The sequence below is a fragment of the Mustela erminea genome, chromosome 6 (assembly GCF_009829155.1).
Source record: "Mustela erminea isolate mMusErm1 chromosome 6, mMusErm1.Pri, whole genome shotgun sequence".
Taxonomy (NCBI): domain Eukaryota; kingdom Metazoa; phylum Chordata; class Mammalia; order Carnivora; family Mustelidae; genus Mustela; species Mustela erminea.
This window is the reverse complement of record NC_045619.1, coordinates 61,320,236-61,347,553: the sequence shown is the minus strand read 5'-3', so window position 1 is coordinate 61,347,553 and position 27,318 is coordinate 61,320,236. Positions and strand designations below refer to the sequence as shown.

The window sequence follows — 27,318 nt, the reverse complement described above, 5'->3', positions numbered from 1 at the left end:
GCGCCTGGGTGGCTCAGTGGGTTAAGCCGCTGCCTTCGGCTCAGGTCATGATCTCAGGGTCCTGGGATCGAGTCCCGTATCAGGCTCTCTGCTCAGCAGGGAGCCTCCTTCCTCCTCTCTCTCTCTCTCTGTCTGTCTCTCTGCCTACTTGTGATCTCTCTCTGTCAAATAAATAAATAAAATCTTTAAAACAAAACAAAACAAAACACATAAGGGGCACCTGGTTAAGCGTTTGACTCTTGATTTTGGCTCAGGTCATGATCTCAGGGTGTGGAACCTGCTTAAGATTCTCTCTCTTCCTCTCACTCTGACCCTCACTCTCTTCCATCCCCTCAACCACCCCCCCCCCCACTCACATGTGCCTCTGTTCTCTATCTTAAAAAAAAAATAAAAATATGAAACAATGTAAATTTAATGTAAATATTTTCATTTAAATATTGCTTCTAATATGTTAGGAAACCTTTATCAATGTATAGATGTCAAACAAAAGTTTACAGATATTCATGTACCCAACCAGCAAGAATTTTATGAATGCCAACATGCCATGTTCTGTTCTAGTTGCCCAGGAAAACACAGCAGTAGACAAAACAATATTCCTGTTCTTATGGAACTTATATTCTAGTGATGGTGAGAACACAGAGACCGTCACTAAATGGTAAATATACAACCATTGCTGGTGAGGAGTACTACGGAGAAAAATACCTCAGGGAAGTGGGTATAAAATGGTGACTCTGGTAAGGAGCTAGCTGTTTTACATAGGTTTGTCCAAAAGAATCCCCAGTGAGGGGTAGGGGTGGAGGGGAGAATTCTCAGTGAGAAGATGGTACTTGAGCAGAGGTGGGAAGGAAGGGAACCATCAATGCAGATATTTGGGCAAAGAATGTCCAGGGAGAGGAAACAGCAAGGACAAAATCTCTAAGGAAGGAGTGTGCCTGCTGTGTGAGGAACAGAAAAGAGATCAGGGGGCTGGACCTGAGTCCCAAGAGTTGTAGGAGATGAAGTCAAACAGACAGAAAGATGCGTAGGGGTGGGAAAGTCAGCTCACGTAAGCATTCACGTAGGACACAGAGCTATGGAAGATCACCTGGTTGCTCTTTTGAGAATATTACTGTTGTGCCTGGAGACAGAACAGAAGCAGGGAGACCAATTAGGGGGTGTCTTAGTTCAGGCTGCTGTAACAGAGTACCTTGGACTAAATGGTTTATAAGCAACAGAAATTTACATCATAGTTTGGGAGGCTAGAAATCTGAGATTAGGGTGCCGTCATGGTCAGGTTCTGGTGAAGGCCTTCTGCTGGGCTCTAGATTACTGATGTCTCAGTGTATCCTTAAATGGCAGAAAGAAGGAGAGAGAACTCCTTTTATAAGAGTGCTAATCTCATGTGTGAGGGCTCCACCTTCCTGACCTAATTACTTCTCAAAGTCCCACCTGCAAGCACTGCCCCACTGGAAGGTTAGGGTTTCAACATAGGAATTTTGGGGGACACAAACATTTAATGTGTTTCAGGAGGTATTATAGAAAATCTAGAGATGATGTGTCTAAGACTAGATTTTGTTTCATTTGAAGTGTTGGGAAGTGGTTGGCTGCTACAAATAAAACATCTGTGAACATTTATGCACAAGTCTTTGTATGGCCATATGTTTACATCTCTCTTGGGTAAATACCTTGGAGTGGAATGGCACTCCATTTTATGTTTTTTTTTTTTAATATTTTATTTATTTATTTGAGAGAGAGTGAGAGAGAGCATGAGAGGGGAAGAGGTCAGAGGGAGAAGCAGACTCCCCATGGGGCTGGGAGCCTGATGCGGGACCCGATCCCTGAACTCCAGGATCGTGACCTGAGCCGAAGGCAGTCGCTTAACCAACTGAGCCACCCAGCCACCCTCCATTTTACGTTTTAAGAAACTTCCAAACTGTCTTCCAAAGTGGTTGGTCTCTTTTCCATTCCCACCAGTATTGTATGAGACCTCTAGTTGCCCCACACTGTTGTTAATAATTTTTACACTCTTTAATTTTAGCCATTCTAATAGATGGGTAGGAGTATCTGTTCACCATTTTAATTGACATTTCTCTTGTAGTTAGTGATGTTGAGGGTTTTTTTATGTGCTCATTTGCCATCCCCAGTTCTTTGGTGAAGTGTTACTTCAAATCCTTTGCCCACTTTCAAAAATTGTATTGCTTTGTTTTCTTATTGTTGAGTTTTGAGAGTTCTTATATAATCTGGAGGCAATCCTTTATCAACTACATGATTTCTAAATATTTTCTCACAGGGTATAGCTTGTCCTTTTATTCTCTTAAGAATATCTTTTGAGAAGCTGAAGTTCTTAATTTTAAAGGAGCAAGTTTTCTAAAAAGAAAAGAAATTTTCAGTCTATTAACCGATCTGGGATCACAGGTTGCCCTTAGTTTTTATATCTCTTCAGTCTCATTTAATCTGGAGAAGATCTTCAGTCTGCTTTTGTTTTTCACATCCTTGACATATTTGAAGAATAGAGGCCTGTTATTTTCATAGAAGGTTCCTCAGTTTTGGTCTGTTTGATGTTTCCTCATGATTAGCTTGAAGTTTTTTGGCAGGGATACTACAAAAGTGATGTTCTGTACTACTCAGTGTGCTGTATCATAAGGCACGTGAGAGTGATCTGTCTTAATACCTGTGATGTTAACTTTGATCCCTGTTTAAAGGTCTCTCTATTGTAGTCTCTGTTTTTCTATTTTTAATTAACAAATATTTATTAGGTGATAGTATTTTATAAGAGTATGTAGATCTCTGATTCATTGTCAAACTTTCACCTACTAAAGTACCCGCTGATAATTTTTTCCTAGATCAATTATTGTGATATTTGTCATATGAAAGTTTTTTCTGGGATGCCTGGGTGACTCAGTTGATTAAGCATTTGAGTCTTTTTTTTTTTTTAAGATTTTATTTATTTATCAGAGAGAGAGCAAGCACAGGCAGACAGAACAACAGGCAGAGGCAGAGGGAGAAGCAGGCTCCCTGCTGAGCAAAGAGCCGGATGTGGGACTCGATCCCAGGACGCTGGGATCATGACCTGAGCTGAAGGCAGCTGCTTAACCAACTGAGCCACCCAGGCGTCCCAGCATTTGAGTTTTGATTTCAGCTCAGGTCATAATCTCAGGGTTGTGAGATTGAGCCCCATGTTGGGCTCCTCACTAGGCATGGAACATGCTTAAGATTAAGATTCTCTCTCTCTCCCCCTACCCCCACTCACCCCCCAGCATTCAGTACCTAAAAAAAAAAAAAAATATATATATATATATATATATAATAAAAATAAAATAAAAGCTTTTTCTGTCCCTCATTCGTTCATCCATTCATTCCTTCACTTATTCATTCCTATGCTTTCTATATTAGTATGAATGAGTTTTGTTCACAAATTCGTTTTCTTGTCTTTCTTTTTTTTTTCCCCCACCTGTAAAAATTTAACATAAATATCAGTCTGGCCTTGGATAATTGAAAGTCATTGTATTGGCAAATACCATCCTATGTTTTAAATAACAAAATTACAGAAAAGGAAGATTTTTAAGGAAAGGCATGTGGATAAATAAAATAATTGCTGTATTCTTGTTGCTAAGTGGAGGAAGCTAATGGAATGAAGTAGGAGATAAAAAGAGCCATTATTTAACAAAACAAAAGATAGCTCTTTTAGCGTATGACTGAAAATCCTTTTTGTTATTTTTGCCATGTTTTTCAGTATTATTGCAAATATGCTTAAGACCCTAATGCAGAACAAGTGACTTTAATTCCCATGGCCAATGAGTATATTTTATCTATAATAATTCCAAGCAACCATTCTTTTTTTTTTTTTTTTTTTAAGGTTTTATTTATTTATTTGCCAGGCAGAGAGGCAGGCAGAGAGAGAGAGAGAGAGGGAGAAGCAGGCTCCCCGCCAAGCAGAGAGCCCGATGCAGGGCTCAATCCCAGGACCCCAGGATCACAACCTGAGCCGAAGGCAGAGGCTTTAACCCACTGAGCCACCCAGGTGCCCCTTGCAACCATTTTCTTTTATTGTGCTATGTTAGTCACCATAATATACATCATTAGTTTTTTTCTTTTTTTTAACATCATTAGTTTTTGATGGAGGGTTCCAAGATTCATCGTTTAGGTATGCCTATTACATGGAGGACTGGGTGTTGTACATAAGCAACCATTCTTTTTAAAAAAAACTAATTTATTTTATATATTTATTTTTAAATAGGCTTTGTATTTTAGAGAAGTTTTAGGCTAATGGCAAAATTGAGAGGATGGTGTAGAAGTTCCTCTATATCCTCTCTCCCACACGTGTATAGACTTTCTCGTTATCAACATCCTCTACCAGAGGGGATTTTTTTGTTACAACTGATGAACCTGTGTTGACATATTGTTATTGTTGGAAGATCATTGAGTATATTAGGGCTCGCTCTTGGTGTTGTACATTCTATGGGTTTGGACAATTTCACAATGACTCATATACCATTATAGTATCATATAGAGTAGTTGCATTGCCCTAAAAATCCTCTGTGCCCTGCCTCCTTACTGCTTCCTTTTTCCAACCCCTGGCATCCACCAATCTTTTTATTGTCCCCATAGTTCTACCTTTTCCAGAATGTCATGTAGTTTTTCAGATTGGCTTCTTTCACTTAGTAATACGCATTTAACTCATCTGTCTTTTCATGGCCTAATAGATCCTTGGTTTTTAGCCCTGAATAATATTCCATTGTCTGGTTGTACCATGGTATATTTATCCATTCACCTGCCGAAGGACATCTTGATTATGTCCAAGTTTGCCAATTCTGAATTAAGCTGCTATAAATATCCATGTGCAGGTTTTGTGTGGACATAAGTTTTCAACTTTTGGGGGGGAAATACCAAGAAGTACAATTGCTGGATTATATGGTGAGAGTATGTTTAATTTTGTAAAAAAACACAAAACTGTTTTCCAAAGTGGCTGTACCATTTTGCATTCCCACCAGCAATGAGTGAGGTTTCCTGATACTCTATGTTCTCGCCAGCATTCAGTGGTGTCAGTTTTTTGGATTTTGGCCATCCTGAGAGGTATATAGTGGTATTTCATTGTTGTTTTAATTTGTAACTTCTTGATGACATATTATGTGGAGAATCTTTTCATATGCTTATTTGCCATCTGTATATCTTTTTGGTGAGGTCTTTGTTCAGGCATTTTGCCCATTTTTTAATCTGGTTGTTTGTTTTCTTACTGGTGAGTTTTAAGAGTGCTTTGTATATCTTGGATTACAGTCCTTTATCAGATACGTCTTTTGCAAATATTTTCTCCCAATCTGTGGCTTGTCTTCTTGTCCTCTTGACAGTGTCTTTCATAGAGCAGAGTTTTTAATTTTTTTTAAAGATTTTATTTATTTGAGAGAGAGAGATAGCAAGAGAGAGAGTGGGCGCAGAGGGGAAAGGGAGAGGCAGGTTCCCATGGAGCAGGGAGACTGACATGGGGCTCGATCCTAGGACTTTAGATCGTGACCTGAGCCACAGACAGATACTTAACTGACTGAGCCACCCAGGTGCCCTCAAAGATTTTAATTTTGACGAACTTTAGCTTATAAATTATTCCTTTTATGGATCATGCTTTTGGAGCTGTATCTAAAAAGTCATCACCAAATTCAAGGTCATCTTAAATTATAGGATTTGTGCTTATATCCCCTCTTTCATTTCTGATAAGAGTAATTTGAGTATCCTCTCACTTTTTCTTAGCCTTGTTAGAGGCTTATTGATTTTTTTTTTTTAAATCAGCTTTTGGTTTCATTGATTTTCTGTATTGATTTCTTATTTTTCAATTTCATTGATTTCTGCTGATTCCTATTTCTTTTTTTCTGCTTACTTTGAATTTGATTTGCTCTTCCTTCTCTAGTTACCTAATGAAACTTTGACTGTTGATTTTAGATCTTTTTTCTTTCCTAACACATGCATCAATGCTATTAATTTTTCTTTGCACTGCTTTTATTGCATCCACAAATTTTAATGTTTTATTTTCATTTTCTTTTATTATTTCTTAAAGACTTTTAATATCTATCTATTTATTTATTTATTTATGAAAGAGAGAAAGCATGAGCGGGGGAGGGGCAGAAGGGAGGGAGAGAATTTCTTAAGCATACTCGGTGCTGAGCATAGAGCCTGATGTGAGGCTTAATCTCATGACCCTGAGATCATGACCTGAGCCAAAACCAAGAGTTGGACACACAACCAACTGAGCCATACAGGCACCCCTATTATCATTTTCATTTAGTTCAAAATGCTTCTTAATTTTTCTTGAGATATCTAGTTTGACCTATGTGTATTTAGAATTGTGGTGTTTAATCCTCTTGTATTTTGAGACTTTTTTCAGCTTTGTGTTATTGCTTTTGAGTTTAAGTCCACTGGGTCTGAAAGCAAACATTTTGTGATATATGTGTATATATATTTTTAAATTTTTAGATTTTATTTATTTATTGGAGAGAGTGAGAGACAGCACCAGTGTGAGTGGGGGTTGGAGCAGTGGTAGAGAGACAAGCAGACTCCATGTTGAGTGCAGAGCCCAGCATGGGGCTTGATCTCATGACCCTGAGATCATGACCTGAGCTGAAATATAGAATCTGATGCTTAACCAGCTGAGCAACCCAGGCATTCCATGATTTATATCTTTAAAAATATGTTAAGATGCATTTTATGGCTCAGAAGTTGTCTATCTTGGTGAATGTGTCAGACATTAATTTAGGGAAATTCTCACTCATTATTGCATAAAATTGCTTTCTTTCTTTCTTTCCTTCTTTTTCCTTCCTTCCTTCCTTCCTTCGTTCCTTCCTGTATTCCCGTAATGCATACATTACACCTTTTAAAACTGATATTTTGCTCTTCTTTTCTTTTTTTCTTTAGTCTTTTTCTCTTTGCATTTCAGTTTTGGAAACTTCTACTGTCATATCTTCAAGCTCAGAGATTCTTTCTTCATCCATGCCCAGTCTACCAAATCATTCTTCATAGCCATTATAGTGTCTTTTGATCTCAAGCATTTTTTATTGTGTTTTAGAATTTCCATCTTTCTGCTAACATTATCTATCTGTTCTTATATGTTGTCTACTTTTTCTGTTAAAGCTTTTAGGACATTAATCTTAGTTATTAAGATTCTTGCTGTAATATTTGTAACACTCTTGCCATATCTGACTCTGGTTCTGATACTGTTCAGGCTCTTCAAACTTTTTGCTTTTTAGTATGATTTGAAAGTTTCTGTTGAAAAGTGGACATCATGTATTTAGTAAAAGGAACTGTGGCAATTAGACCTTTCATAATGTGTAGGGGAGAGGGGAAGCACTGGCTGGTCCTATGATTAGGTCTCAGTCTCCTCCACTGAACTTCACCATGACCTCTCAGTAGCGGGACAGGATGGCGAGGGGGACTGGGGTTGTGTGTTTCCCTGTCCTCAGGTCAGGTAGGCTCTGATAAAAACCCCAGCAGGTTAGGTTCTAGTAAAATCATTTCTCTTAGGGGCAGACTTTGTTAAGAACAGAAACCCCCAGCATATTTCAGATGGCTCCTTTTCCCTTTATTCCTGCAAGAAGCATGAGGGGACTTTTCTCAGATACTCACTGTGAGGACCTGGTAGAACTTCCGGAGAGAAAACTCACAAATATGTGCCTCCCTGCCCTGAGATTTAAACTCTCAGACTTGTCCACACCGAGACTCCAGGAATTTGTCAATTGCCATTCAGGTTTTCTTCTAGTTCCTGTGAGGGTTTGTGCTTAGAGGTTTCTGCTCTATTAAGTTGCGATTCTCTGTCAGGTTGTTTTTCCAGGGGATAGCAGTTTCCTTGTGATCTCATTTCTCTGATGAATGTAAGAAGACTTGCTGATTTTTTCAGCTTGTTTAGCTTTTTACTTGTCGTTGGGATGGAATGGCACCTTCTAAGCTGCATTGCGCCAGAGACCAGAAGTCCAACTGCTCTGCTTTAAAAGATCAATGAAGTTAGAGATTGCAGTGACTTAACTGTGAAGCCAAAGGAGGCTCTTCCTTGCACGCCCCTTTCAAGGCCCTGGGAGTGACCCCAGTAATGTGTTCACATAGTCAGATGGTTTGTAAAATTCACAAACTTTTATCTGTAATTGGTTAAGTCTCCTGTCTCCATGCAGGCATTCCCTCCCATTTCCTGGGGTGTCAGGCATTTGGGAATGCAGTAATGACAGTCACTTCCCTTTATAATTAGCCATCCCTTTGAAGGAATTGGTTCCGGGAAACTTCGCCAGCCCACCTGGCATCAGGACATGAAGACACAAGATCAGAAGTCATGTTGTGATATGAATGTGCCATATAATGCCAGTCGCTAAAGTAGGTGGGTAATGGAAGAGGAAAGGGTTTTAAAAACAGGAAGCCAGAAACTAGTCAGTGGCAAACACTTCTGAACATCAGAAGTGTAGAATTGTAACCAGAGCACCTACTTTACATTATTACCTAATTGAAATGGTTGCTCCTTCCTGTCAGGAATACATTTACTAATGCAGAGTGTACAACTATAAATGCATCATATTTTTTCCTTTTTTGGTTGAGTATCACACAAAATAAAAGCTGGTCCAGGAATTCCTGTGCTTATAAGTCAGACTTTAGAAATACTACAAACAGAGAATGGGCCCCTTGACATCCTGCTTACTATCTTCCAATACATCAGATCACCTCATAGAGTATCTGACCTATCTTGTCCTTAGATCGTTGTGCAGTTCCAGATGAAATTGTACACAAATTGGCCAACAATGCAGACGTACAGACTGAAAAAAAAAGTGCTTGGATGGCAAAATTTCTACACATATTCATCAACTTAGTCGATATTGTGTAAGAGTAATTTGATTATGCTTCATGCAGCTCCGCACAAAGTAGCAACAACTTAAAACCATATTTTAATTTCTCTTGTATTACAATTAATTTTGGATATTTTTTTCAGAATAGAAGCGCAAAAAGGAAAAAGTTTATTAGAGAGATTTGTCAAGTAATTAATAAAATATCATGCTATTTCTCTGTATCGTGTATTTTCTGAATTTTATATTTTCTCTTTCCACACATATACTCCCTTGGGTTTCTAATTTCATATGTGTGATTTTGTGTTCTTTTCTTTAACGGGTCTTCCTTTAGGCCAGAAAACACTTGGTTGCACAAAAACTTAATCTTCCTTTGTTTTGATGAACTAAAATTGTTTCTGTCCTGTGAAAGTCAGGCGTTTTTCTGTTAATCATAAAGATAATTAAGCATACAAGAACATATTGCCCTTCATCAACTACGTCCTCCAATATTTATGAGATTCAGCTTTCATTTATGTGTCTATGTTGGGACTATGAATCCACAGAAATTGGGCTCATGGAGAGTTTTTTTTTTAGATTTTATTTACATATTTGAGAAAGAGAGAGACGAGAGAGGGAGAGAGAGAGAGAGAGAGAGAGAGAGAGAGAGAGAGAATGAGTGGGGGATGGGGCAGAGGTGGAGGGAGATGGGGGAGCAGACTCCCGGCTGAGCATGGAGTGGGAAGCCAGGGGATCCCAGGGCCCCGAGATCATGACTTGAACTGAAGTCAGACATTCAACTGACTGAGCCCCCAAGCGCCCCCCAATGGAGAACTTTAAAACAGCCCCTCACCCACTTTCAGAGATGGGTCTTCTTCTTCTTCTTCTTCTTTTTTTTTTTTTTTAAAAGAGCTTATTTATTTGTCAGAGAGAGAGAGAGAGTGAGCACAAGCAGGCAGAGTGGCAGGCAGAGACAGAGAGAAGCAGCCTCCCTGCCGAGCAAGGAGCCTGATGAGGGACTTGATCCTAGGACCCCGGGGTCATGACCTGAGCTGAAGGCAGTGGCTTAATAGACTGAGACACCCAGGGGTCCCAAGATGAGTCTTCTTTTTACCCTTGGTGAAGGCAGGCAGCATGCAGTGAAAGATGAGTCAGAGATTTGAGCTAGCTCAGAATAACAGAGGGAAATGTAGTTGGATAGAGAACGATATTAAAAAAAAGAAGAATGTAACTAGATCCTACTATTAATATTGGTGTTAAAGATGCAGCTAGGAGATATCAGATACCTAAGAATTTCCTACTGAATACAAAGAAACCGAACAAGTCACTGAGTTGAATTTTGAGAAATGATGAGACCCAGAAGCTAAGCATCTATGTAAAAAGATGAAACAAACAGGAAAACCCCAAAGGAAAGAAAAGGAATAGAAGACAAAAGACCAACTGAACGAAGGGTCTGCTGTTAAGTGGGAGGCTTTCTTGGAAATAATTTGAAAAGAACAGTTGGTTCACCTTCTGACCAATTTCGATAGGAGAAGTCAAAGCGTCTGCTACTTGTTTTTGACCAGCCTCAGATTTGGGTCTCCCTGCTTCTGTGCTCACATATCTGGTGAGCAGAAATGACATTGTTCTTCCATAGTTCCCACAGAGACTTTGCCATTGGATCTCTTGGAGGCTCCTACTCACCTTTCCTTTTGGGGCTTACTTATTTCTGCTTCAGTAGAGCTGAGAGCTCAAGTGTCTGAAGCTCTTTGATGTTTTCATCATTGCAGAAAAATTAAACTAATCTGCAGGTTATAAAATATGTGCTCTAAGAGTACATGGGGGAAAGGATACAGAAGAACCCAGATTACAGGATACAAGGTGCTAAAGCCCACGGTTAGCAGTACCCATGGAGACTCCAAACCAGCCTGAAAGGCTCTTCAGTCAAAACACCTGGGGGCACCTGGGTGGCTCAGTGGGTTAAGCCGCTGCCTTTGGCTCAGGTTATGATCTCAGGGTCCTGGGATCGAGTCCCGCATCGGGCACTCTGCTCAGCAGGGAGCCTGCTTCTTCCTCTCTCTCTCTCTGCCTGCCTCTATGCCTACTTGTGATCTCTCTTTGTCAAATAAATAAATAAAATCTTTAAAAAAACAAACAAACAAACAAAAACAATACCTGAAGGCCACCATTCATTCAGGCCCATCATTTTATTATCCCCTCCAGCTTTAAAGATAATAAGATTCTTTAGAATTTGGGGGAGCAATCAGATTACCAGAATAAAACATGCAACAAGTCCATCAAAGAATTATGAATTCTGGGCTGCATTGAGAAGTAAAAGGTCAGTATTTTAGCAAAACATCCCAAAGTCTCTACAGGACAAATTACCTCCTCTAGAGAGCTGTACGGATATGACCCTGCTGAGTGTCACCAGATGCTTGTTTTGAAAATATTTTGCATTTCTTAGATGAAGGGCACGCGTTAACACTCCAGATTACAATAACATGGGCTTACATTTCAGCTACTTTAATTCACATCAATCTCACAACTTGGCAGAAACATCTTTCACACAGTCTGTGTTTGTTCTGGTCACACTGAGAATTTTATTTTTAGGAAAAGGTGTTTAAAAAAGGAACCACAGACACAGATTAAAAAAATGTTATCTTGAAACCTATGTATGTGTTTCAGATTTCAGTCTTAGGAAAGGAAATGCTAGTTAATTTCTATGGAAGGGCTTCTCCTGCCTGGATTGAAAAAGAAGAAAACAAAAGAACAAGAAATGTATCTTAGCAAATCAGAGAAAACTTTTCTTTCTTTTTCCTTTGAGGGGTATAGAAAGCAGAAGGGTGGAGAATTATTTGTTGTCTTCTGCTAGGATTATGTTTCATATTTTCATTTAAATTTTGCTCATATGCTTAGAGGCCTTGTCATAAAGAAAGGAAAAAAAAAAAAAACCCTGAATACCCAGAAATGCTTATTAAATCTAACAGCACACCTGCTGGAGATTAAATGCCAGTAGCTCCTTGACTCATAACATTTCTTTTCACATCCCAATATCTTTTTTCCCTGAGGTGTATCATTTTTTACTGCAGGAATCCAAGGAAACATGGGAGTTAGACACGCAGGCCAGTTAAAAGCAAACAAAGCTTAGCACTTAAACATTTTTTTGAAGAAACATCTGAGCTTGCAAAGTGGACGATACTCACTGCCCTAAAACACAATCCTGATCTTTTTGATAATGATATGCTGGAAAGCCTGTGCAACACCAGCACAGTACTTTGAGTGGAATTGTTAAAAACAAAACAAAACAAACAAAAAAAAAAACCCCAACTTACCTTACTATCTCATCTAAGAATAAGAACTAAGCTCTCTTCTGCCAAAGGGAAGATCTTGATAGATACCTCACCCCGGGAAGCTACTTCTTGCAGTCTACTTCCATAGCCTGGTAGCCTCACCAGAGTGGCACTTTTGGAGAGGGGAGGGAGGGACTGGCTGAGGACCTCAATGGAGGGGAGAGCTGCAACCCGTGAGGGAATCCACAGCTGAGCTCAAAGAAGCTGGAAGAAAAGGGCCCTGTTTGGGAAGATGGCGCTGTCCTAGGAGGCCAATACACTGTGGGTCAACACCTGCAGAATTTAGGGAATGGTGAACTCAGCAGAGGTCAGAGGCAGGTTTCAGGAACAGGCTTCAGTCTTGTGCAGCAAATGAGGAAAAAAAGAAAACCCTGAACAGGTACCAGGCATGTGGTCCAGGCCAACACAACTGTGACTGGGGAGGCCGTGGCCTCGTGGTGGGAGAAACGCCAGGCACAGGTCATCAAAGCTAACAGCACCATAGCTTCTAGACCCTGCTGACGAGCGTGTCCGAGCCTTGACGAGAGTCTCTATGCAATCTGTTCTGGATATGGTGTTCACCAGAACACAGCTTGTCGGCATCAGGGTCTGCAACTGAGAAACTTCGGGAAGTTTCCGACCAGAGCTACTTACGTGGTTTCCCTAAATCCACTTCTGCCCCACTGCAATCTGTTTTTAGCCAAATAGTTGGAGGAGTCTTTAAAAATTTATCTGATAATTTCACCCTCTGTTTAAATTCCAGGGAAGGGATTCCTTTGGCCTTTAGGCTAAAACCAAACCTCAACACAGTCTACAAATCTGTATATCTAGCCATTCTCCCTGTTGAGTTCTGCCCTCCAGCCACGGTGGGTTTTCCCAGCTGTTCCACACACATGCTCCTGCTTTATACTGTCCACTCGGTCTGAATTTCTCTTCCCTATTTATCTGCAGAAGAAGCCTCCTGCTCTTTGGCTCGCAAGCCAAAAGTCACTTCCTTGTGGAGGAAGTGGAGGTGGGGACCATCTGAAGTCCCCTGTCCTAGATTCTCTTGTAGCTTTTCTTTCCTATTCAAAGCAGGTACCAAAAATAGTGATCAAATAATTAAGTCTGCAATTTATGGTTTACAGTTTGTCTTCCCCACTGGCTGAAAGCTCTCCTAGACTAAGACCACATCCATGTTGCATTCTGCTGTGCCTACCTATCATAAGGCCTTTGGCAAAGTAGGTGTTTAGTGAATAGTTCCTGAATGCTTGGATACATAAGGACTGACCATGTTATCATCATGTCCTAAATCACAATAGAGCCAGTAGTCTATTCTGCCTGTTTTCAAGGCCAGCCCATTGCAAGGATCAGTCTGTCTTTCTTTTTTTTTTTTTTTTTTAAAGGATTTTATTTATTTATTTGTCAGAAAGAGACACAGTGAGAGAGGGAACATGAGCAAGGGAAGTGAGAGAGGGAGAAGCAGGCTTCCTGCCGAGCAGGGAGCCTGATGCGGGGCTCGATCCCAGGACCCTAGAATCATGACCTGAGCAGAAGGCAGATGCGTAACCACTGAGCCACCCAGCCATCCCTGCAAGGATCAGTCTTAGCAAAGCATCGGATCACAGGATGTTACATCAATGAGTGTAACATAACAATGATAATAAAATGAACCATATTTATGCATTGCTTTATATATTATTAAATCCATTTTTCCAAATTTCTGTTTCTAGAGTTGGGAGAGATGTTATTTGTGGAAAATGAAAAGAGAAAAGAGATGACAGACTACCACATCAGTTATCTGGAATTGATAAGTCAAATGAATACTCTGTATTGGTGACTTTTTCCATGATCCATAAGCCATTACATCCAGTGCGGTTTTACACAAAGTCACATTAACCAACGAGCCATAATGCCCTCAAAAGCCTAGAAGCTTTGGAATGCAGCAAGAGCTCTTACCTTACCTCCTTGTCGTACTAATACCTTGGAGCTGAAGTAGAGCAACTGAAGTTATATCGGTCCAATAAGGGAGGGAGGGTGGAGTGCAGTTTCCTGCCTGCTCTGCCTAGTCAAACACTGTCAAAAACTACTATGTGTGTAGTAGGAATGGTAAATGACTGTTCATCCAGTTTTCAAAATGTCGCTAGAATCCGTTCCCTCTTCCAGCTTCCATTCACACTCCTGCTATCACTACCTTGGTTTGGACCTTTGGTCATCTCCGCTACAGGATGTGAAAATCCAACTAATTGCCTTCCTGCCTTTCATGTCTCCACTCTCTAATCTTTTCTCCTGTCCTGGAGCCAGAATCAGTGTTCTGAAGTGTAAATATGGTCATTCAACTTCCCTAACCAAAGATCTTTGATGACTTTAAGTGGGTTATATGAGCAATTTTAAAACTTAAAAATAACAGCTGGGTCCTACTTTCAAATAAAAAATATAAAAGAGATATAAAAGATACAAGGTGGAGTGGAGCAGGATGGAGTTTTAGCCTTTTGGCCCACCCTGTGCTGCCATTAGGATACCTCTTTGGAACGTGTAGGCCCGTTGGCTGCCCTGGTTGGTCTCAAAAAGGCCAATCTCTTCAGAAACGCATTCATGAGATTCCATCTGGCCACATTTGATCCTTCTAGCATAATGGCTTGCTAGTCCACTCATATACTTTCTAGGCCCTGGATTTATCATTTCCAGCCCTCCATGCTTTTTCATTCATTTTTGCCTTGGCCTATGCTGTTAGTGGTGACTGGAAAGGCACTCTACTGGGGAAATTTAAGACCCAGTTGGAAGGTTATCGCTTCTGAAGGCTTTTTGGACTCCCCCAGTCAGAGCTGGGATCTCGTCTTCCCCGCACTGACTCTACTTAGTAACCCCATCACGGCACTTAGCAATTGTATTGTCCATCTCCTTATTTGATATCAGAAAATATTTTATTCAACTTGGTGAAACCAGTGCTCTCCTAACACAATGTCTGGCTTATGGTTAGGTGTTCGCTGAATGTAAGATGATTCTGTCCACTTCTCTCAGGAAGTAATTTTTCCTCATGCTGCTTCCCAGCCTCTGCAGTATGTACTGCTCTAGACTGAATGTTCATGTTTCCTCAAATTCATATGTTGAATTCCTAATTCCCCATGTGATGGTATTTAGAAATGGGAGGCAATTAGGTCATGAGGGTTGAGGCCCTCCCCCACTATGGGATTAGTGCCCTTAGAAGAAGAGACGTGAGGGAGATGATCTCTCTCTTCTATGTGAGGATACAGGAGAAGGTGGCTACCTATAGGCCAGGAAGCTGGGTCTTGCCAGATACCAAATCTGCTGACCCCTTGAGCGTGGAATTCCCAGTTTTCTTTGCGAAATAAATGTCATTTACCCATTCAATATGTAGTATTTGTTATAGAAGCCCAAGCTAAGATACACACATACTTAAGATGGTGTCTTTCTTTTCTCTCTGATTTGCATAGACATTTCTGCAAGACATGAACATCACCCTCTTGGACTTTAAACCAGACTTTGGATCACTAAGGAGAGTCTAGGGACACAATGGGCTCATCCTTGAGTGTACTGGAAGAGAAAATGTAACAGAGGCGTCAAGAGTTAAAAGAAGAAATTCGGGAGAGAAAAATTGAGAGGGACTCAGAATTGTTCTTCCTCATGTGGCACACGGTGAATATGAATTTCTCAAAATCCCAAACTCAGACATGCAAGAAAGAAAAGTTTTTAGACTTTTTTCCCCCTAAATTCCAATTTAATATTTATTTAGAGACCCTATTCTTCCTGGTGGCCGAAACCACAACTTTAGTCAATTTCTGGCCAACTCAGTCACTGCAAGTTTTAACTCAATTCCCTGATTGCGTGCATGTAAGTAGACTCATGGCTCCGGGGAATGAAGCAGTATCTGGGTCTTAGTCAGTAGTTGTCCATGCTGTTATTTGCTGTAATCATCATGTATGGTTTCCAGATGTAGCCATCATTTACGGTGGCTTCTGTCTAGAGGTTCACATTCCTACTAATCCCCAGTTGTGTGGCCCATACCTCCTCACACTGCACTCTTCCCTTGTCATGAAATCAAAATCCTTTCACGCATCTTCACCCTGTCAACAAACCTCGTACCTTTTGTGGGGGTTGTAAATGTAAGCCTGTTCGGGTTTATACAGCTTTAGATTATTTTAGTAAATAATAGTAACCACCGCAAGATTGCTTTGCTCTTCATAAATTATGCCACAAGTACAGACCTGATTAAAAGAACATTTATTAACAAGCAAGCTTGAAAACATTTATACAAACTCTAAGATTGATGAAGTCCCAGCTCTCTGTTCTTTTGGAGTGCTCTGACTACCTCTTCACATGAAATGTTTACTTGAAGCAGATGGAAAAATATCCAGAGGCAGAATCCTGTGCTCTTAGAGTGAGAATCAGGCCACAAGAAGTCCTCTGGCTCAAGGACTACACACAGGTTCATCTGTGAGGCAAGCCTCAGATGGTCTCCCTAAAGGTACAGGTAGCAGGCCTGGTTAGATTTTCATGTTCTGTTATACAATGTATCTTGAGTTTATTGATTTCCACAAGGAGACCCTAATTCTAAAATTCGTTATGCTAATTAGAAAAGCTACTGGGTGCTCCTAGGTTGCTCAGTCTGTGGAGGGTCCAACTCTTGATTTCGATCTCAGGGTAGTGCTATTGGGCACCACACTCAGCAGGGGAGTCTGTTTGAGATTCTCTCCCTCTGCCTACCCCCACCCCCCATGCTCACAGACTTTCTTTCTCTCTCTCAAATAAGTAAATAAGTCTAAAAGAAAAGCTTCTAAGTCTAAAAGAAAAGAAAAGCTTCTGGAATTTATGAAGATATAGATAGTAGAAGGCATATATTCATCTCTGTTTCTGGAGTGTCAGCTCCTTGATTTGCGTGCTAATATTGGATTGCTCCTGGGATTTTAATTCCTGATTTGGGTAATGTCTTAGTCAGTTTGGCTGCTATAACAAAAATACTATGGGGCACCTGGGTGGTACAGTAGGTTGAGCACCCAACTCTTGGTTTTAGCTCAGGTCATGATCTCAGGGTGGTGGGATTTTGAGCCTTGGGTTGGACTCCATGCCCCACATGGAGTCTGCTTGGGATTCTTTCTTCCTCCCCCTCTGTTCCTCCCACTTAGGTGCTCTCTTTCTCTCTCTCTCAAATAAATAAACAAATCTTAAGAAAAAAAAAAATTACCAGACCAGGTGTCTTAAACAACAAATATTTATTTTACACAGTTCTGGGGGCTTGGGCTCGGCTAGTGCCGAGATCAAGGCACTAGCAGATTCTGTGTCTGGTGAGAGATCTCTTCCTGGCTTGTAGATTGATGTCTTCTTGTTGCATTCTCCTGTGATGGAGAGCAGAGAGAGCAGAGAGAAATGGCTAGAGCTCTTTGTCTTCTTGTATGGACACTAATTACATCATAGAAGTTCTACTTTCATCATCTAATTGCCTCCCAGAGCTCTCACCTCCAAATACCACATTAGGGCTTCGACATAATGAATTTTGAGAAGACGAACATTCAGTCCATACCTGGAAACTAATTGAACCTTGAGTTGTACCTTAAACTAACAAGTCTATAATATTACACTAGTTATGCTAAAGGATTTAAAATTTTTTTCCTTCATACTCTGCCGTAATCACTATCCTTTTGGGCAGTGGTGGACCTATGTTAAATTGCCTGGGTTTGAGTGGAGGGTGGAGAGGAATGGAGAAAGGATATGTTGATTAGTACTTCAAAATACTATTTTACCTTGTAAGTATTCTTTTCTCTCTTGAGAGAAAATGAAGTCTGTTTTCTCATAAAGCATCAGCAGGAGGTAGATAGCCCTTTTAGATAAATGTTAACATTTTTCTCTGTGACAAGAAAAGCCTACTGACAAGTTGGATAAGAGAAAAATTTAAACTGACCTGATCTAATTTAGAAAATAAATCTTGGAGCTTTTATTTTCTTAACATAATATAGTTTATCCTCATTTTAATTAATCATTACACCACAGAAGGTTGCCTTTTCTAATTAACACATTAAGAGGCAGTGATTATAAAGAACTTTGAAACATCTTAATTCCTACATATGGATACCATGCACAGAGAAAAAAATAATCTTAAGAAACTCAATAGTAAGTATCTGGCACACAGTAGGGCCTCACTCTACATTTGCTTTTGAACGAATGATTGAATGAAGAAAGCCTGATACCCAAAGAGCTCATGTCTGAGGATATTGAAACATAGGAAAGAAAGGCATGACAACCTTTTGCACACTAGAAACTTGTAGATGATTGAGAGAATTTGTTTCTGTGGAAATTATCATAGAGAAAACAACACTCTGCCAAAATCTGATGGAAGAATTAGGATAATGTCTCTCCAGTGACTCCTTCCCATCTGTCCCTTTGAACTAAAAGCCCAGAGTCTCAGGGTTTGAGGCATTTTGAGAGGGACAGAGAACTGCTATTAAGACAAGATGGGAAGCCTCAAGAAGCCTTTTGTCCTGCTTTAAGTGCCAGAACACAGAGTAAGGCAGAAATGATCTGTGAGAAGAAATTTAGAAACACTCGCTAAACTTAGTGAGTAATTTATTTTTTTTAACTTGATTTTATTCTATTTTTAATCAAACTAATACCAGAATAATTTAAAGGTCAAATGCTTTTATAAGGTTTATAACGATAACAAAAAGTTCCTCCCTTACCTCTCTTTACCCGTCTTCCAAAGGGGCAACCGATTTTTTTTAAGATTTTATTTTTAAATTATCTCTACACCCAGCATGGATTTTGAACTTACAACCCTGAGGTCAAGAGTCACATGCTCCACCAAGTAAGCCAGCCAGGTGTCCCAAAGATTTTTTATTTTTATTTTTAAAGTAATCTCTACACCCAACATGGGGCTTGAACTCACAACCTCAAGGTTAAAAGTTACATGTTCTACTGACTGAACCAGCCAGGCCAGAGGCAATCAATTTTAACTCTTTTAAATAATGTTTACATTGTTAGTTCCTAATTGTTCAATTTTAGGTATTATCTATTAACTTCTTTAAATGGAGGGTGAGAATTTAGCTTTCTTATCCCATCTCTCTCGCATTTTGTCTTTGTAGGGGAGAAGCATAATTTTCCCTTTACCTTTGTGAATTCTTGAGTAGGGAGTAGGACCCCTATATTGAAAGGGGAGAATAAAGTGACTTTTAGGAAAGGTGAATGAGCCCTTAGAAGAATAGATAATAATTATGATAGTGTGTAACAACGTTTTTCTGGGTGGAGGTAGTGACCACTTTTCATCTTCTCTCCTGTTGTTGCAGGATTTCTTTTCCTTTAGTGCCCCTGGTTCTTGGTCCTGATGCTTCTAAGAATGAAGAGGTAGACCAGACAAAGAGTTGTGGGCACCAGAGCAAAGTTTATTGAGCAGTAGCACAAAGCTCCCAAAGAGGGAGGGGACCAGAGAAGATTGCCCATTTGGTTTTATGGGCTCTTTTAATCTGATTAACTCTCCATGTGCCTGTCACCAATCAGGTTTTGTCTACACACTCATTTACCAGGTAGTTGCTCATTTTGCTCAAGTAGAGGGCTCCTTCCAGGGTAGTGTTTCGTAGCCTTGGGGATTAAGAAGGCAGGTGGCTGTCCTGCGCTAAGGCCAACCAGCTATAGGCCGCAGATCGTGCTCTTTGTTTAAATATCCCACTGGCTGTTGGGGGGCTTGGGCTGGGATGCCAAAGACCATTCCCTTCTTTTCTGTCACATATACGTTGTAAGTCCTCCTAGTAGGAACACTTAAAGCTAGAGCACTGAATAAAGCCTAGAATAACAGGATGGGGTCTTTTTCCTTTTAAGGGTATTTTTCCTCTTAGGATAGGGTACCTTGTCCCTGCCTGCCTTTCTTCCAACTATCCTCCATCATTGTGATGAGATTCAATCTTTCCTTGCTGAGGAAACTTCCCAGGGAAGGGATTTATGACAACTGAGTTCCTTTTTTTTTTTTTTTTTTTAAAGATTTTATTTATTTGAGAAAGAGAGAGAATAAGTGAGTGAGGTGGGAGATGAGGGGAAGGGTAGAGGGGGAAGCAGACTCCTCACTGAGGAGGGAGCCTCACTCAGGTCTTGACCCCAGGACCCTGGATCACGGCCTGAGTTGAAGGCAGACACGTAATGGACTGAGCCACTCATGTCCCCTGACAACTGCGCTTCTTTTAAAGAGTCTTTCTGGGCACCTGGGTGGCTTAGTCGGTTAAGCATCTGACTCTTGATTTCTGCTCAGGTCATGATCTCAGGGTCCTGGGATCGAGCCCCACGTTGAGCCCCTACTCAGGCTCCCTACTCAATAGGGAATCTGCTTGTTACACTCTGCCTCTCCTCCCCACCCCCCGCTATTTCTCTTTCTCTCCTAAATAAATAAATCAATATTAAAAAAAGAATCTGTCTTTCAGCAAATAACAAGAGCTCAGAGAAAACCTTTCCTTACATCAGCTGTTTTCTCAAATGCCCACAACTCAAAACGGTTAATATATGAAAATGGCATATTTTGGGTGGCCTATTCTGCTTCTCTTCATCTTGCTACCCATCCTTCGAATATAATGATGTAATTTTTCATTTAATCATTATTCAGTACTTATTCTCATAGGACTATGCAAATATTAGCTCCATCATGTAGTGTGATTACATTTCCTTTCAGTTGCAACTTTTTTTTTTCCCTCCATGGGATATTTGCCTCAGTTTTGCTTGTTTGCTGTTTGGCTTTCTATATAGTCACCCTCTATCTTCCACAAAGATACAGATCTCTCAATATATTTAAACACAGCAGGCGCTTACTTGGCTTCATTTCTTCTTGGTGCCTGCGGGGTATGTTGTAAATAATGGTATGAGTCCTGGGTCCTGGGTGTGAATCCTCACTGCGCTACTCACTAGCTGAGATCTTGCCTCCGATTCCTCATCTGTAAAAATGGAGAAATAGTAAGGCTTATCTCACAAGGTTGTTAAGACAATGATTTAAGCAGGGTGCCTGGCTGGCTCAGCCAGTGATGCATGCAACTCGTGACCTCACGGTTGTGAGTTCAAACCTCAGGTTGGGTGTGGAGATTACTTAAACATAAAAATCTTAGGGCATTTGGGTGGCTCAGTCATTGAGCATCTGCCTTTGGCTCTGGTCTTAATCCCAGGGTCTTGGGATCAAGCTCCCTATCAGGCTCCCTGCTTGGGGGTGGGGGTAGGGAGGTGGAGCTTGCTTTCCCTTTCCTACTCCCCCTGCTTATGTTTCTGCTCTCGCTGTCTCTCTCTGTCAAATAAATAAATAAAATCTTAAAAAAAATATAATAAAAATCTTTTTAAAAAAAGGCAATGATTTAAGCAGTAATAAATAGAAAGCATTCAGAACAATGACAGACACATGTAAGTGATCAGCTGTAATATCCCTTCTGTAGCCTTGTGCTTCTGTTCTGGACTATTTTGTGTTATGTGTCTTAGAGCACATGTCTTCTCTTTCTTGGTTCACTCCTTGTTCTGGGGGAGCATATCCAGTAGTAAAGTGTTTTTCAAAATTATTTACTTACTTACTTACTTTATGTATATAAGTATGTATGTATTTTTCAGAAAGAGTGAGCGAGAGCTTGAGTGGAGGGAGAGGCAGGGGGAAAAGCAGGCTCCTGGCCCAGGAAGGAGCCCGATGTGGGACTTGATCCCAGGACTCCATGCCAGAACCCTGGAATCATGACCTGAGCTGAAGGCAGATGCTCCACGGACTGAACCCCCCTGGGGTCCCAGTGTTTTTCAAACTTTAGCCTGCACCCAAAGGGCTTGCTAGGAAATGGACGTAGGTCCCCACTCTTAGGGTTTCTGCTTCAGTAGGTTTAGGGTGAGATCCCAGAATTTGCATTTCTCAACAAATGTGCCAGAGAAGCTTCAGCAGTATTAGCAGCTTCCTGAGAAAGAACTTGTAGGCAATAAAACTTCTGAGATTGTGCTTATCTTACAATGCCTTTATTCTGTTATCTCACCTTGCCAGTAATTTGAATGGGTTAGGATTCTAAGTCGCAAATTGTTTTCTTTTGGGATTTTGACTGCACCGTAGCTTTCAGAGCCAGTAATGAACCCATATCATTTTCATTCTGATCACTTTGTATGTGATGGACTTTTTCTCTCCAGAAGCTTTTAGGACTTGCCGATTAACAAGATCCCAAGGCATATTATGGAAAAAAATTCAGGATATCAGGAATAAAACTGGGTGATCCCTGGACCCTGGGCTCCTTCAATCTGAAAAGTTACCTCCTTCAGTTCTGGGAACTTTCTTGGTGTTTTCTCACTGATAATTTCCTCTTATCCATCTTCTCTGTTCTTTTTTGTCATTTGAATGTTTAACTTTCTTGCTGATTTTCTTTTTCTCAAGTTCTTTTAATATTTTTTCCTTACAAGTGGTTTTATTTGCTTTTGGATAACCTCATCTTTTCAACACTTTGACTCACATTTTTATTTCCACCATATTTTAGTTCTAGGAATGCTTCTTTTCTAAGTATTACTTTAAGAAAGCATCCTGTTTTTATTTCATGGACTTGTAATAGTTTCTTTTCTCTACTTGAGGATATTAGAGTTTTGTTTATGACATTATCTTTTACTTCTTGGGGTCTATGTCATCCACTTTTCCTTTTTCCTATTTTGGCCTCTACTTTTATATTAAAAGCCTTAATCATGCCCAGTGATCCTTGACTGTCTTTTTCTATCTAACAGTAAGGTCTAGAAAGATGACTAAAAGCTCTGTGTGTACTGATGGGACTTGGTAAGTGCTCACTTCATTGTTGGATGATTAGGACCAAACCTGGTTCTTTCTGTGGGAAATCTCTGGTTGTTAGTCTCTGTAGGTCTCTTTTCTCTGGGGTTGATCGGTTTCTCTAGAGACTGATTGTTTCATCCCTTGTTTGAGGTTTATCATTCAGGCTGCCAGATTCTTGGAACAAATGGGAAAAAAGGTACTGAAGATTTTGCCATTCAGACTGGTGATTTTCCCCTTAATCCTGGTTTTCATCACGGCACACAGCTTCTGTCCCCAGCTCTGCCTGTTGTCAAGTTCATAGTCCCTTTGATTCAGTTTCACCAAATAGAAAACCTCTAGTCTTTGGCTGGAGCTGGTGACAGGTAGACTCCTAGTTGCAGGGAGTTGGGGAGTTGATGTAGAGATCGAATTGAATTTTATATCAGACTTTGGAAGAATAGTCCGGTTTGCACCCCATTTGGACACCACCCCATCTTATTTCAGTGGTGCTTTGTTTCTTCAATTACTGAGCCCTTTTGGGACTTGGGGGGAACTTATTTACTTGATTTTCTATTTTCCTTTGATTTATCACTCAGCACCTGCTTCTAGTTCTCAGAATTTTGTTACTTTCTCTTTGTTGTCATTTCTTATGTATTCTTGTTCTTGTGTATTTATTTATATGTTGTTACGTAGGAATGGAAGGAAAGAAGTATATTTAAGTTAATGGATTGCACCAGAAGTTAAGTAAATGCATTTTTTCAAAATAGATCAAGAAATATAGGTATCCTTACATATGAAATCTGATCAGTGAAATACCTTTTGTAACTCTCATTGTTCTTAGGATAACTAATGGTGAAATATGTAATAAGAAAAAAAATGTAAAGGGTGAATATAGGCACCATGAAGCAGAAGAAACTTGAGCCTCTTATAGAGAAAGAAAAGAAATTAAAAGAAAAATATATCTTTGGAGGTTACCGGTCATCTAATTGGTTAGTTTATTTTTCTATACCACCTAGTTGTTCAAACTAAAAATTTTGATTTCATCCTTAAAATGCCCTCTTTTAATCTTCATATTCAATTTTCCCCTGAATTTGATTTGTTTTTCCCTGTCTTCATTGCTCTGAGCTTAGTTCAGACTCTTTGCCATCTCTTCCATACACTTGAGAGCCTCTATACACTAGTAGCTTCTGTGATGATTAATTTTATGGGTTAACTTGGATGGGCTACAGGGTGCACAGATATTTGGTCAAACATTATTCTAGGTGTTTCTGGGAGGGTGTTTTGGATGAGATTAACATTTAAAAGAGTGGAGTTTGAGTTAAGCAGATTGCCCTCCATAATGTGGGTGGGCCTCATCTAATCAGTTGAAGGCCTGAATAGTACAAAAAGGTGGCCACTGCCAAGCCAAGAGAGAACTAACTTTCAGCAAACTGCCTTTGGATTTAAACTTCAACATTGAGTGACTTTGTGGTATACAGCAGACAGCCTTTGGACTAGAACTGATGCATCAGCTCTCTTGTGTCTCTAGCTTATCAGCGCAACCTGCAGATTTTAGACTTGTTATCCTCCATAACTGCATGAAATAATTCTTTAAAATAAACTTCCTATTGGTTCTGTTTCTCTGGAAATCCCTGATACAGCCTCTTTCTTGACTTTAATTTCACCCTGTTCTTATCCATTCTCCAAATAGCAATACCCAAGTATCTTTTAAAACTCAAATAGGATACCTTCACTTTGCTGTTTAAAAGATCTTCAGTGTCTTCTCTACAAGACAACCTTTTTCAAGGTTCCAAGCTATCTTTCCAGCTTTAATCCTGAGCCCTTCATTGGTGAAACACACTATAATCTTTCCTCCTCTGTCCTTTTGCATGCATGGTTTCCTTGGAAATGTTCTCCCTCTTTTGCATCTGGAAAATTGGTTTTTTGATTCCTAGCCCATGTGTCACCCTATGAAATGTTACTAAGGCTTTCTCTCTTTCCCAACCAAGTTGAGGGATTCTTTTTCTAGCTCTGCAAAATCTGTACCATAATATATATGGAAAGAAATGCAACCAAAAGTGTCATATTGCATTGGGATTATTTGTTTATGTTTCCCTTTCTCATTAGATTCCAAGACTTTGAGGGGGCTAGTACATAGGAGGTATGCCACGAATATTTATTTAATTAGTATTACTAGAATTGTATCTGAGACTCTTTCAGCATTTTTTTTTTTATTGTAGCTGGAAGGTGAATGAAAAAATATGAAGTCATTTCACTGCAATTGACCTGAAATTTTAATTCTATATATCACAGCTTACACGATAAAGATGAATACTGTTCTATATTTTCTGGTATAATTTTTCCCCCTCCCTGCCCCCAGGTGGGGGGCTATCCTCATTAGGGTCCCAACTTCTTGTTTTTACTCCTAACTTAACGTTCTAAACTGTCTTAGTGTTTTCCTAGTTTCTATTATATGAATACCTTAACCTTTATTTGGAAATTGATAGCTCATAAGTAATAGTCTACGCCAGCATATTGCTTATATTCCCCAGAGAATTGACTAGTTGTTTTTTTTTTTTCTTTTGTGAGACTTTAAATATTGTTAAAGAAGATGAAGCACAAGAAAAATATTAAACACGAAGGGGGTGTAAATGAACTGTTACTTCCTTCTGTCTTTCCCCGAGCCTATCTCTCCCCATGGTGGAGGTGCATCCTTAGGACTATGGAACTTGGAAGAAATACTATCAGGCAGGGTCTTGATGTTATCCCTTACTTGGCCCCACTTTTCACAGTGATAACCGAGTAGATCTCCAGCTTCCGAACTCTGAAGAAATGGATGACTTTGCGCAGCACAGCGCTGGGCTTGAATGTCTCCGTGCTGTGGGACCAGCGATCTGAGGGTCTGTGTGTGGGATGGGGATGGGAATTTTATCCCACTCTGGTTTCCAGAACAGGCGGGTTTCCTTGGAGCTTGTGGGGTTTCCCCTTTAGAAGAATCTTCTTCCTGACCTCGCTAAGTTTCTGGCTCCTTTGTTGACGTCCCCGATATTTGTGATTTATTTTTGTCAGTTGACTTTTTTTTTTTTTCCATATTAAAGTTAAAGTTTCAGCCTTTTGTTACTCTGTTCTTAGAGCAGCAGCTGTGCAAATGAGGCCTCTTCTTTGTTGCTAGTGGCTGAGCTTGGAAAAGGCGGGTGGGGCAGGGTGAGAAGCTATCAACTTCTCTATTAAAGCAGATCTTTTTTGTTTATTTTAGGGAACCAGTCCATCTCTTTTCATTTTTTTTTTCTTCTTTTAAAGTTCTTGTGGGTTTATTGGATTCAGGGAGCTACAAACTTCTTCTTTAATCCCACCATCTTTCTCCTTAATCTTTTCAAAATTTTGTTGTGGAGTGACAAGTTCACCTGAGGAACCAGGAACGAATGTAAATTTACAGCAGGACACCACCACAGATTAAGCCTTTTGTGTAGGGATTCTAAGACTTTTTTTTTTTTTTTTTTGCTAATAGGTATGCAGGATAAAGCTCTTCTCTTAAGACAAGACTGAATAGAAGCAAAGCAAGCCACCTAACACAGCAACAGCAAAAAAGATTTCTTTTTATGGTTTCCAGGAAAACAAAGTCAGAACTTCTGAAAGAATACTGGAGTCTTGTTATTTTCCATCTGTTGTGGTCAGAGCTGATAGCAGCCACTTTCTCTCCCAAACTTGAGTTGTACAATCTCTCTATTCCGTATCATCCCGAGTAACAGTGAAAAGCGGCCTCATGGCTGGAAGAATAATCATCCACGGAAACCCCACATGAAGTATGTTTTTGATTAATTATTCCCCGAAAATGCAACATGCGGTAAAAGTTTGGGTTCAAGTTTCATCTTCTTCCCCACCCTGTCTCGGACATTCCCAGGCAGACTGGTTTCATTTCTCAAACTGCTCCTCCTGGTATCGGGTTTTTTCTGTGAGCTGAAATTTAAGTCCTTATTTAGAGAAAGAAAACAATCAACTTAACGCAACACCTTGTAAATGGTAATTTCGTTGGATGTAAGTGAAATTGGTAAATAGTGTCCTGTCCCTTTTATTGTTATGGACTCTGGCTGCTGATCTACAAATTGTTTTGGTCCGAGCTTTGTAGTCTTTTCTTTCATCTACTCTCAGGGAGACTCCAGGGGTGGCCCAATACCAGCCCTGCAGGTGGCCCCCGGCAGAGACCCAGCCCCAGGGAGAGAGGTGTGCAGAAACAACTCAGCAAAGCTGGGGAGGTGTTGAAGAAGAGGGAGGGAGTGTTCTGAAAGATCAAGGTAAGGATGCAGCTATTTTCTAGCAAGGTATTGGCCTTTCTCCAAAAAAGAAAGAGAAGGAAAAGTTTATATGGGAGACAAAAAATTCACGCCTCTTATAAAAATTTTGCTGCTTTCCCTCAGAATCAGACCAGTGTCACCAGGTAGAGTAAACGTTGCCTTTCACTCATGTAAAATAAGATAATTATTACCATGGAAGGGGTATTGGTACAATGTGAGGCTCACTGTGTGTGCATTATCTTATTTAATCTTGACCGTTGATACTGGTTTCA

The 27,318-nt window shown here is 40.1% G+C and overlaps 1 long non-coding RNA gene across 1 annotated transcript; it reads left to right on the top strand.

The window, feature by feature from the left end:
• The first annotated feature begins 604 nt into the window (after positions 1 to 604).
• On the top strand, positions 605 to 26,423 carry LOC116592388. The gene is made up of 3 exons (XR_004286475.1): positions 605 to 655; positions 15,502 to 15,703; positions 26,263 to 26,423. It is a non-coding gene; the product is annotated as an uncharacterized LOC116592388 (long non-coding RNA).
• The last annotated feature ends 895 nt before the right edge of the window (positions 26,424 to 27,318 follow it).